Below are 12,763 nucleotides of genomic sequence, written 5' to 3' on the forward strand. Positions count from 1 at the left end.
ATGCCCTTTGGGGTTTCTGAGATTTTGCATCATTACAGCCCCATTTTTCTCCCTTGTGTAGCCTGCTGAAGCACAGAGGCACTAGGAAGCATTCGATCTTAGAGTAGAGAGGGCTCTCAACAATCACAGCTTGTTGGTTGTCAGAATATGCCCCGCAGAACCCTTGGCTCTTTTGATTTACATGGGGCCATCTTGGAGCGCAGCGAAGAAACAGAGACACCCAAGGGGGTGGCGGGGGCTGAGTAGCAGAATCCTGTCCTCATCAACAAAAGCAGCTCCAGACTTCAATGTATGAGTGCTTTTGAAGCTTTCATATATTAAAGATGAATAATAAACTAAGGGACCGTGAGTGTCTTTTCAACAATATGTAGGCTAAACCAGCAAAAGAAGCATAACCATTCTGTTTTCCATTGGCACATACTCAGAATAGCTAGGACAAATGTAATATCTACTTGGACTCTAAAGGTTCCAATAATTTCAGAAGTCTCTCAAACAGTAGTGTCTAGTATTCTTTATGCTCCTCACCCTCCCTTGAAGACCGACTTTAGCTTTCATGACACATCTGAGATCTTCAGTTGAGCAAGGCACGTTGCATTTGTATGTTCATGGTGTAGGCATCAATTGACAGTGAATGTGGGGAGTTTGGGGACTATTTGAAAAGGACAGCCATCAATTATGATGTAAATATCTTTGATCTCTATTGACTTTGGTGTCAAGACTTAACATATCTGGGTTTGTATTGACATGTCTCTAGATGAAATCATGGCTTTATGTTCAAAAATCTAAAAATCACATTCTTAGTAATAAGCTAAAAGTATTATGCCTGCTCAATTCCTGGTCATCTTAAAACTCTGATCAAGCCTGGAAACCCCTGGTGTTTCAGAATCTGGGCTAAAGGAAAACAGTTTTTGGTTAATTCTAGCTCTTTGTGCTCTAATGTTAAATTGTGGTCTTTCTGGATCATTGTATTTGAAAGTAATACATCCCACTCTTTTACCAATCCAATTCATTCTCTCTTGCCTGTTAAAATAGTCAGGCCTGGAGAGTCACACATTGCTAGTACTGCTTGTCCAATTTTATGAACTATATTAAATCATTCAGAATCATTACTGAAATCGATTCCAATAGAACTTTAAAGCGCAAGACATGGGCCTTTCTGACCTTGGATTAGGGGCAGAGGACAGAGACTTTGAGGTTGGGAGGAGTTGCTGAGGCGGAGGAGTGAAGCAACTAAATTCAATTAGGGACCAGTAGGAGCCGATCAAATCTGCAGCTGGAAGAGATCAACTAGCAGCTGCAGCTAGATCATCATGGTGACTGTAATCCAGACAAAGAAAACAATGTGGGAGGCAATCTGCTTGCAATTTCCATTAGGTTAGTATTAAAGCAATGTTAAAACTTACTGATTTTTTTTTCATGAAGAAAAAGTTCACTAAAAATAGATCTTAATGACTTTTTTCTCCTGTGGAAACAAAACTAGTGGAAATGACTTTCATGAATAAAAACACATTTGTAAATACTTAGGTAATTTTATGTAGAATTTTTTTCTATTGAAAACAATATTGTAATAAGAAATTTTTGTGTGTGTATTTATTTCTGGGCATATTCTGATTGATTATTTAAGATAAAAAACCTTGAGTTCACATTTCTAGAGTGATGGGTAGACCGAGAAATAAAGCCTGTATACATAAATTATCTTTTTAAGAGCCACTGAAATTTTTACTATGAATTTCTCACCGTTTTCTGGGAAATCAGAAATAAGGAGTGCACTGCTTTCCTGCTGTTTCAGCTCACTCCTGAAGCCTGATGCAATGCGGAGGGGTAAAATGGATAATTTTTTTCTTAGGTAATTCTGAGGCTGTCTTCTTGCCAAGACAATGACCCCTTTAGGTCAATACTCAACCTTGTCCTTCTCCTTCTCTGCTTAACTTGATACTCAAGGCCACAAGCTTAGTGAACTTTTGGACCAAATTAGGATAATCAAATAGTTTCTCTGAAGAATTTGAGCCAAGAGGCATAAAGCCTAGACATTTAAGGAATTTAGCTGGACATACTAGATACTGGAGCTCTAAGGTCTTTAGAGTTGGGGGTCAAGGATGGACAATGGGGCACATCTTTTTATGTTGTTTATTTCCTTCTGGGCACATCAGAAAACCTTAAGCTAAAGTAGAAAAGCATTTTTTAAATATATGGGAGATACAGAAAAAGAAACAGACGCCTGTCATCCAAGACCTTGTAACGCAGCAAAATAATTTATTATCTAGTCGGGTTGAGTCCCATCTGTGTTTTCACACGGAGTTTGTTCCCTGTGGCTCCCCGAGCTATCTGAAGTTTGACCTCTGTTGACCTTTATCCAAAACACCTGCTTTCAGACAAACTACAAAGTATTTTTCTTCAGAAATATTAGTCATTGGTAGGAGTGATTTTTCACCATGAAAAGATCATAGGCCTCCAAATATATACAAGAAGCTGTGTTTTTTGAAATATAAATTAAGATGTATCTGACAATAGGTCAGAATCATTAACATCAGAACTGTCCTTAACTGTTGGGTTATATGGGCTTCCATCTATTCAACTTGGCTTTGACGTCCTAGGTTCTCAAACTTGAGCACACATCAGCATCACCTGGAGCCTTGCTAGAACACACATTTCTGGATCGCGTCCTCAGCATTTGTGGTTCAGTGAGTAGGTCTAGGTTCCCATGCTGTGTATGAGGTTTTCAGGGGCGACGGCCTCTAAAGTGGCAGGTGGTTCCACCTGCGTAGTTTGTTCGTGGCCTGGAAGCTCCACTGAAACCTATTCATTATGGGCGACTCTGCTGGCATGTGAAATACCAGTACCCGAGGTTCCAATCCAGCATCACAACAACACACATGCCACCCTCAGTATGGCAAACTGATCCACAAGAAGGACACCATGCTTGGGAAAGGGGCAGTGGAAAAGAGGAATGCCCTCAACAAGATGGATTGACACGGTGATGGCAACAAGGAGCTCAGGCACAGGAGCAATTGCGCGGATGTCGTAGGACTGGGTAGTCTTTCATTCTGTTGAACACAGGGTCACTGTGGGTGGGAACCAACTTGACGGCACCTAACAACAACACTACCCCCACCACCAGTTCTAAGGTAGGCTCCAAGTGTTTACAGTTCTAATAATATCTCAGGTGATGCTGATGCTTCTGGCGCAGGGACCACACGTTCAGAACCATTGAATCAGTAGTAATATGGGAAAACCCTTCAAAGAGGATGCAACAATGTCCCATGTTTTTACTAATTACTCTTAGGAAGATATTATTTTTTTGTCTTTGTTTTTAATCATTTTATTGGGGGCATGTACAGCTCTCATCACAATCCATACATACATCCATTTTGTCAAGCACATTTGTACATATGTTGTACATATGTTGCCATCATCATTTTCAAAACATTTTCTTTCTACTTGAGCCCTTGGTATCAGCTCCTCATTTTTCTTGTCTTACACTGATCAAGGTCTCCCTTCACCCACTTTTCTGTTGTCTGTCCTCTTGGGAGGGGTTATATGTAGATCATTGTGATCAGTTCCCTCTTTATTCCCCCAGCTTCTCCTTCCCCTCCTGGTATTGCTACTCTCATTATTGGTCCTGAGGGGTTTATCTGTCCTGGATTCCCTGTGGTGCCAGCTCTTATCTGTACCTGTGTACATGCTCTGGTCTAGCCATTTGTAAAGTAGAATTGGGGTCATGATAGTGGAGGGGGGGGCATTAAAGAACTAGAGGAATATTCTATGTTTCTTCAGTGCTATACTGCACTCTGTCTGGCTTGTCTCAGGAAGATATGCTTAATATTAATTCTTTATCTTATCCTTTTCTCCCCACTGCTTCATTATGTTCTCCAATCTCCATCGCTTGGAAGTCCTTGCTCTCTGCTGCACATTGTCTTATCATGGGTCTTAACATGTTGCTTGACAATTAGTATTTAGTAACCTGAGGGAAGTTACCTGCATCTAAGCTGTGTGTCCTCACTGGCAAGCACCATACATAGATATGCCAGGCATTATCTACAAATGTGTTGAATGAATTGATGAAAGAATGAGAATTTCTCTTTTCTCATGGACTCTCTAGGCCTCTGCAAAGGTCCACCTCTGGTAGATATGATCTTTCCATTTTCTCCCAGATAAAGCTGCAGATATCTTTTTTGAATCGAATTATTAAAATATAGATCGACTGGAAAAGAATCATGGCAACATTTTTACAAATGTGCTTGATACCATTGATGTATGGATTGTTACAAGAGCTGTAAGAGCCCTCAATAAAATGTTTAAAACAAAAAAATCAGACTAAATAAATAATTAAATTAATAGTAAAATATATGTTTTATACTATTGTTCATGATGTCCTTTTAACTTATATTCATGTTCTTAACTGCTAGTACATAGAAATGCAAATGGGCTTTGTAAAATTTCTTGTATAGTGTTATATTTCCCTTCCCGGACTTTAAAATCGTTCTTGAATAATAGTTCTTGAAATATGTGTAGGTTCTATAAGATTTTTCTATCTGGAGAATGCTGTCATCGTAAATAAAAATGTTTATTCTTGAAAAAATGTATAGCTGGTATTTCAAGATGGAATAAAAAAAGTAAGGAAGAGAGAAAAAGGGAGAGGGGAGGAAAGATAATACATATCCACATATACTGTATTTGAAATCCAGGATAGGTAAATCTATAGCAATAGTAACTGGAGTAATACTGAGAGCCCTGGCAGGGGAGATTGCAGGGAAATGGAGAGCTAAGAACTACAAGAACATGTTCTAAGATTGATTGGAGTTATGATTGCACAACTCCTGTAAATATAATTGAGCCATTGAATGGCATAAGTAAATTATACTTCAATGAAAAAAGAGGACTAGATACACACATGCCCATGCTGTTTTCTCTTCTTTCTTTCTTGATCTTACTATGTTGTTACAACTATGGGCTATCAGTGGAGATCGTGAGCATCTACACCAGACTGTGCACCCCCTTGAGAATACTTAGTTCATAGAGAGTTTAATTTTACCTTTTTGTGGCTTATAACTCTTGGTTCTGCTTGGGTAATAAAGCATAACCCACAAAACTAGACTGTCATTCATTAATTTAATCTTTTGGGACTCACCCTCTTAATATAAAATAAAAGACCATTAAACTAGAGATTAGAAAGCCTAGATCCTAGTTCAAAATTAAAATTGAATCAGTTGTGTGTTTTTAGCAAGGGTTTTCCAGTTTGATTGTATAGTCTAAATTTTAGCCCAAATGATATCAACATTTATTCCAGGTAAGAAAGAGTATGTTCTTAAGAAGTATACTATGCTTTAGATTTATGTTTATTATTACACTCAGTTTTGGCTCATATGTCCTTTTAGGTGGTGTAGTAGTCTGGGTAGACTACAGAAACAAAATTCATAAACACTCATGTTTTATAAAAGAGTTTTATATAAAAGGTAATTGTACGTTAAGCATCCGAACCTAGTCCAGTCCAAGCCCATAAGTTTGACATTATCCCATATGTCTGACATCGATCAACAAAGTTCTCCTCAAACTCACAAAACACATGCAATGATGCTGGATGCAGGAGGAAAGCTGAATCAGTGAGCATGTGAGCATCTCACCGCTGGCAGGGGTCTCCACACGGCTGCTCCAGCACCCAGGGCTGCATCAGGGTAGGTCCATGTGGCTTCTCCTCAGGGATGTCTCACAGGAAGTGAGCCTTGTCAGCTGAGGCAGAGAACTAGCTAAAGCAGCCACAAGAGACCAGATAGGAAAGGCCATTTATCTCTGCTTTTTAATTAATCCCACATGGGTTCATTGGCCAGGTTGGCACAATAAACCTTAACTATCACAGGTGGTAAAGAGGTCATTTACTGAAGAGATGACATCCCAAAGGACTAAAAATTAGTGTCTCTGGATCCGTTAGAAGTGAATGAAAAAAGCTTTAAAAGAAAAGGAGTCAGGAGTAAGTGATCTTGTACATTAATTCTTATGCAGAAAGGCACTAGTGTTCTTGCACAAGTCGGAATATTTAAACAAGACAACTCTTCACTGAGCAGGAATCAGCCCCATCCAAACATTCTCTTCCTAGAAAGCTTATGGTTGATCTTCACCTTCTCTTTTTGGAACACTTGAGGGAAGTCATTGTATATCTGACTCCTAAAGAACAGAGTGTGATCTCAGAAATATGCTATTTGGCATCTGAAGAAAGTCCAGATTTAAAGTATCAGCATGGTTACTTGCTAACATCTTCCAAGTGTACAGCTGTTATCATTACAGTGCGTCCATGCGCCAGTCTTGGGAAGTATAGTTTACAGTTTTGTCCCAATGGCAGAAGTGTTGGTATTAATTTTTTCTGCATACTTGACTTGTTAAAGAAAAATGAGTTTGGGGAAATGATGGAAAGGGTGGAGAAACATATTTTCATGGTGATGAAGTCATAACAAATTTCCAGAGGAAGACAAGATGTCACTCTCTTGACCTTTTAAAACTTTCATGAAGTTCACATCCCCATCCAGTTGGCCAACTTATAAAATTTAGACCACATTTAAGAAAGCGGGGTGTCATACTATGAAACATTCTTTCGTGTTTGAGAGTGTGGTGTGAGGTATTAACTTACTTTCATTTCTGGTTTTCTTTGGACTTTACAGAAAAAACAACAACGAAAAACCCCAAACAAAATAAGAATCCAGTTGGGTTGTTAAGTGGACTGATTTGTTGCTTCTGTGACTAGTATTTAAATTTATTACTTACTGGGATGCTTACCCCTTGCTATGGAGTTGATTTTGACTGAGGGCTACACTATAGGATTTCTGAGGCTGTAAATCTTTGTGGAAAGAGGAAGCCTCATCTTTCTTTGAAGGAGCAGGTTGAGGGTTGAAACTGCTGACCTTATCATTAGTAGCTCAATGTGTTACCCACTACATCACTAAACCAAGCACAAACTCACTGCCATTGAGTCATTTCTGACTCACCATTACCTTATAGGGCAGTGTAGAACTGCCCCTGTGGGAGTCGTTCTTTATGGGAGCAGAAAACCTCATCTGTTGCTGGTGGTTTTGAACTGCTGACCTTGTGGTTACTAACCCAAGGAGAAACCACTAAACCACCAAGGCTCTCAAAATCCTTAAAAGTTTATCTTCCTTGAGGCAGAAGAAATGTATTTCTGGCTTCCAGGGTCCCTTTTAAAACAAACAAACTTTGTTACAGTAAAATATATTTTCAGAAAAGTACATATAAACTTCCAGATATTGTACATCCCTATGTGACCAGTTCCTATAAAAAAATAGAACAGTACCAATAGCAAGCTTTTATTAATTTTTCATGTCGATAGGATTTTGAGATCTCCATTTGTGTGTGTGTAGCTATTATGAATAGTTCTGCTAGAAACATACATAAAAATAGAGAAGGCTGGACAATGAATAAGGAACAAGGGGGGGAGAATTGATGTATTTAAATTGTGAGGTTGATGAAGAATATTGAATATACCATGGACTACCTTGGACTGCTAGAAGGACAAAGCAGGCTGTCTTGGAAAAAGTCTGGCGAGAGTGAGAGTGCTCCTTGGAGACAAGGGCAGAGAGAGTTCATCTTACACATTTTGGACATAATATCAGGAAAAACTGGCCTCTGGATAGGGACATCAGTCTTTGTAAAATAGACGGGCAGCTTTCAAGAGGGAGGCTCTCCAGGAGATAGACTGACACCATGGCTATAACAATGGGCTCAAGCATGGTGAGGATTGTTCCACTGTGCATAAGGTCGCTATGGGTCTACACCACCTCAATGGCAACTAAAATAACAACCGGAAAAATGGATAAATCTGTCTTCGAAGAAGTTCATCCAGAGTGTTCCTCCAAAGTGAGGGCGGTGAGATTTTGTCTCACTCATTTTGACATGTTATCAGAAGGGACCTGTCAATGACGAAGGACATCATGTTTGGCAAAGAGTCAGAATAAAAGAGGCAGGAGTCTGGAAGTCCATTCTCAAAGAGATGGACTCACAGTAAATATGACAATGGGTTCAAAGACAGCAATGAGTGTGAGCAGGGAGCAGGACCAGGCAGTGAGTCTGACCAGCCTGATGTCACTTAACAACAATAAACGTACTAGAATGTGAAGGGATGTATGCATTTGATTTGGGCATGTATTTTGGAATGACATTGTTAGGCTGTAAAATATGGACGGGAGCTGTGTTAGTCTGGGTACTTTACAGAAACAAATCCACAGAAACTCATGTATAAGGGAGAGTTTTATATAAAGGGTAAGTGCACATCAAGAAAACATCCCAACCCAGTGCTGCCCAAGCCCACAAGTCCAACATTAACCCAGCATTAACCCATATGTCCAACACCAGTTCACAAAGCCCTGCTCCATCTCACAAAACAGACACAATGATGCCAACTGCAGGAGGAAAGCCGAGTCAGTGAGTGTGTAAGCATCTCAGCGCTGGCAGGGGTCTCCACACGGCTGCTCCAGCACCCAGGACTGCATCAGGGTAGGTCCAAGCGGCTTCTCCTCAGGGATGTCTTTCAGGAAGTCAGCCTTGCCAGCTGAAGCAGGAAACTGGATAAGGCAGCTGCACCCTGGTCCGACCATCACAAAGCAAGAGACCCGAGAACTAGAAAGGCGAGGCTCACTGAGCCATTTATCCCTCTGCCCTTCAATTAACCCCACATGTGTTTATTGGCCAGGTTGCCACAATAAACTAACCACTCAGGAGCCCTGGTGATATAGTGGGTTGGGCTGCTAACTACAACATCAGTGGTTTGAACCCATGTGCTGCTCTAAGAGAAAATGATGAGGGTGTTTGCTCCTGTAATGATTTACAGCCTTAAAAATCTTAAGGAGCAACTCGATTGTGTCCTACATGAGTCAGAATCGACTCAGTGGCAGTGGGATTAACAACTGTGTACCATATATATTCAGCTTCAGTAAGCACTGACAAATAGTTTCTGAAGAGGTTTCCTAATTTATCACCTTTTTGGGGGTTCTTTTAATTGACACAAAGGAGAAATGATGGCTGAACAAAGGGCCCTGGCATGGAAGGCAAATTGCTGCAAAATGCAGAATTCCAATACAATCTTTTCTCCTCAAGGTGACTACTGCTGGTGTTTTAAAAATACTTTTATTTAACAGAATCCTATATTCCTATGCCTAACTTTGTCAACTGATTAGCATTGGATAATGTTGCAAGAAACTTCCCTTAGAAAATCTGAGATACTATGAAATAATGTTCAAGTTACCTACACTAATAACAATGTAAAACGCAAGTCTCTAAAAAAGATCACCTCTCTGATTAGTGTCAAAAATGCATTAGGTGAATGATAACCTTTCCTTGTTAGACTTTATTTAGTTTACTATGCATATTTTACTGAATTAAGATAGAAATGAGGTGGGGAAATGCTTATTAAAAAACAAAACAGAAAGCTTTTCAGTGGGAGATGCGGTGAACAGCAATGGGGTGGACATTCTGACCTCTTCCGGCTTCCCTCCTGTCAGGAGGCAGAGGTCCGACATACGCCCATGTTCTGTGGTTTTTCACCTATTCTGACACCGCACTCTACTTCTAGGCTGGGTTCAATTGTTTGTTGCCATGGCCACACGGAACTCACAGTCATGATTTATTTTGTTTATTAGGGAAGTTGATAGATGATCACAATTCAGGATCAGTACACTGTCAGGATATAGTCATTGGTCCACAGACCACCTCTCCTTAGCCAGCTGCCATGGAGTCCCTCTCTGGTCTGTAATCTTTCAGCCACCTGTAGCTTCCTCACAGCCCCACAGTCTCAGGCCAGCTGAGTGCTGGTCCACTGGAGTCCCCATCCCGCAGTCACTGGTGAATCCCATGTTGGCAGCTTCCTCCACTTCAGACAGAGGTCTTAGGCATGTGCTTTCCAATGGTCCTGTGATTTTGTTCTGTCTCTCACTCATTGCCATAGCGTTAACTCATAGCGACCCTACAGGACGGGGTAGACCCACCCTAGGAGTTTCCAAGGCTGTAAACTGTTCCTGGGAGTAGAACCCTTCAACAAAAGCAGTCTTAAAGATGCCCCCAAGGAAACAAAGGGTGTGGCTTGGTTCACATGCCCTACTAAGGTCAGAATGTAAGCCCACCTTAAAAATAGGATGGCAGCCACAGGCAGAGAATCCAGGATTATGATACATCACGTAAGAAAGGACGGCTGTGGCTGGGTCTCGCTCAGCCTTGCAGCAGCCACCCCGGAACCAGGGCTGTGCTGGGTTCCTGTCTGTTTTGGGGGGACGGATTTAGTATATTACCGTCACCGGGGTCTGTTGTTTCCCAGACGGAAACTGGCGTCTACCTGGGGAGCGATCGCAGACGTGGCTGCCTTGTCTCTGGTCTCCTCCGTGACAGACCCCCCTCTTGGCCAGGCCTGGTGACGGTCATCGGTTCCGTGGGCCTGGAGCGGCTTCTGCTGGCTCTCGGGGCAGCCGTGTCACCGCGTACCCGGCGGAGAATGCAGTTCCTTTGCGTCTTGAGAGCGTTGCACATCCGTTCACACAGCATCTTCCAAAGCGACGCCCGTAGTTCTGCAGGCGGCTCCTAGGGAGGAAAGCATGTATGCACACGGTGGGGAAGGCCAATCTGGTGGTACAAGAGCTTTCAGTGACGTTACGCCAGCTCCGGAACCGCCTGTTTCAAGAGAACGCAGTTCTCAAATCGCCACCCTCATGTCCTTGAGTAGGAACAACGAGGTCGACTTGCTCTTTCCTTCGGAACTGCAGGGGCTGCAGGCACTTCGAGCTTATCAGCTCAAAATAAGCATCTGCCCAAGGACCATTCTCCCGAGTTAGAGTCACTGGCGTTGCTGGGTTTTGATGAAATGGGGTAACGTAATGGGAGAGACGCTAAAAAGCGCAAAGGCCCTTTTAGGGTCCTGGTTGAATCCCTGCAAGAGTTTGCAGTGACATGTGCATTCTCTATGGTGGGAAGGCAGGGGTAGAGTTGGTGGCTTTCAAATCCTTCCACACCTCCACTGAGTCCTTACAACCTTGCTTAAAGTATAATTTTGAGTATGCCATGGTTCTCAGCAGGGCCCTTTGGATCATGATCACCTTGGCCTTGGCTGTGACCGTCATTTCTCCCACCATTTGGAACATGGATCCTGGATCGGATAGCATCATTTAGAGTGTGACAAACCAGAAGAGCTGAATGGATTGGACTTCCCCTATGCCAGACAGAGAAAAAAGATTCAGAAGCTTGCCATGTTTTTGTTAAAATATATCTATCTGTGGTTTAAAGTAGGTAGTATACTTTAACTTTACTTAAAAAGCAAACTCTGCGTCTGTCTGTGACTTTTTTTAGGGTGAATTATTGACATGAATCACATTGTGTGGTATAGATTCCATAAGATGCTCAGATATTAAGATCTAGCTATTTAAGGTATAATTTCATTCCATTTGAAATTTGGATAACATGCACTGCAGTCAATGTAAAATGTTCAGATTAGTTTGTGTTATTTATGATGAAAAACATCACTGAATTTATTAGAGAAACTTAAGGATACTTAATGTCCTTAAGGTGGGGATAGGTGGAAACCACATTTAGGCTGTTATATACTATGGACCATTTGTTAATTTTACGTAACTATCTCTGGAACAAGAGACCTGGTTTCTAACCTAGTGGGGCCTTATGATATGGATATGCTTACACAAATTCTTAATCCTGGAACCTGTATTCTGATAGAGGATTGCTATTTTCAAACCTCTTCAGAATGTTTGGCGATCAGTAGGGTCTGGTGTCGATATTAAAAATACAGCTTCAGTGATTTAAGAAGAAACTAGCTTTGTGGAGCTACATCTGCTTATACATACACAAGCAACTCTTTGGGGGTGTGAATATAAGACATTTTTATTTCAGTAACTTCTCCCCTCCTATAAGTATATAAAGTTTGTGGTACCACTTCATTCTGTTGAGTATTAAATGGATCTAGCTAATTCCTGCTTTTCCTGTGGAAGTGCATCAATGTGTATAAATAAAGATAATGGTTCCTTATGACCCCCCCCACCACCACCAAAAAAAAAAAAATTCATGGTTAGAAAGGCCAAATTAATTGACTATATCTTAGGATAAACAATAGAACCATAAAACCATATATTAAACCATAAAACCAAGATAACCATATCTACCTGAAGAAGTCCTAGTGGTATAGTGGGTTACCTGTTGGGCTGCTCATTGAAAGGTCAGCAGTTTGAAACCACCAGCTGTTCTGAGGGAGAAAGAAGAAGCTCCATTCCCTGAGAAAATATCTATTCCCTTAGAAACCTACAGGCACGGGCCCCCTCTGTCCTGTAGAGTCACTGCGAGTCAGATCGACTGGATGCAAGGGAGGTTGGTTTTGAGTTTTGAGACCCGAGACTGGATCAAATGAAAATTGAATTAGTTTGGACACTTGATCACAACAAAAAGATTTATTATAAGAAAAGAAGATGGTCATTCAATTTTCTTTGTACGGTTTTCTGAGAACGTCCTGAGAACTCCTGCCCGTTGTTGGGATTGGGTGTTGGGTTGGCTCTGACTTATGGCAACTCTGCATGCAACAGAAAGAAATCCTGCCTGATCCTCTTGGTTACTGCCCCTCTGCTTTACTAAGCATAGTGTCCTTCTCCAGGGTCCTTTACATAGTGTCCTTCTCCAGGGTCCTGCCTCTCCTGACAACATGTCCCAAATTAGTGAGACAAGTCTCTCCATCATTGCCTCTAAGGAGTATTCTGGCTGTATTTATTCAAGACAGATT

The 12,763-nt window shown here is 41.3% G+C and overlaps 1 pseudogene; it reads left to right on the plus strand.

Moving 5' to 3' along the window:
- Positions 1-7,812: 7,812 nt before the first annotated feature.
- Positions 7,813-11,178, plus strand: LOC101656236 (annotated as a pseudogene).
- Positions 11,179-12,763: the final 1,585 nt, after the last annotated feature.

Source organism: Echinops telfairi, unplaced genomic scaffold (assembly GCF_000313985.2).
Source record: "Echinops telfairi isolate 266 unplaced genomic scaffold, ASM31398v2 ScPeMD7_7469;HRSCAF=8507_1, whole genome shotgun sequence".
NCBI classification, from domain to species: Eukaryota; Metazoa; Chordata; class Mammalia; order Afrosoricida; family Tenrecidae; genus Echinops; species Echinops telfairi.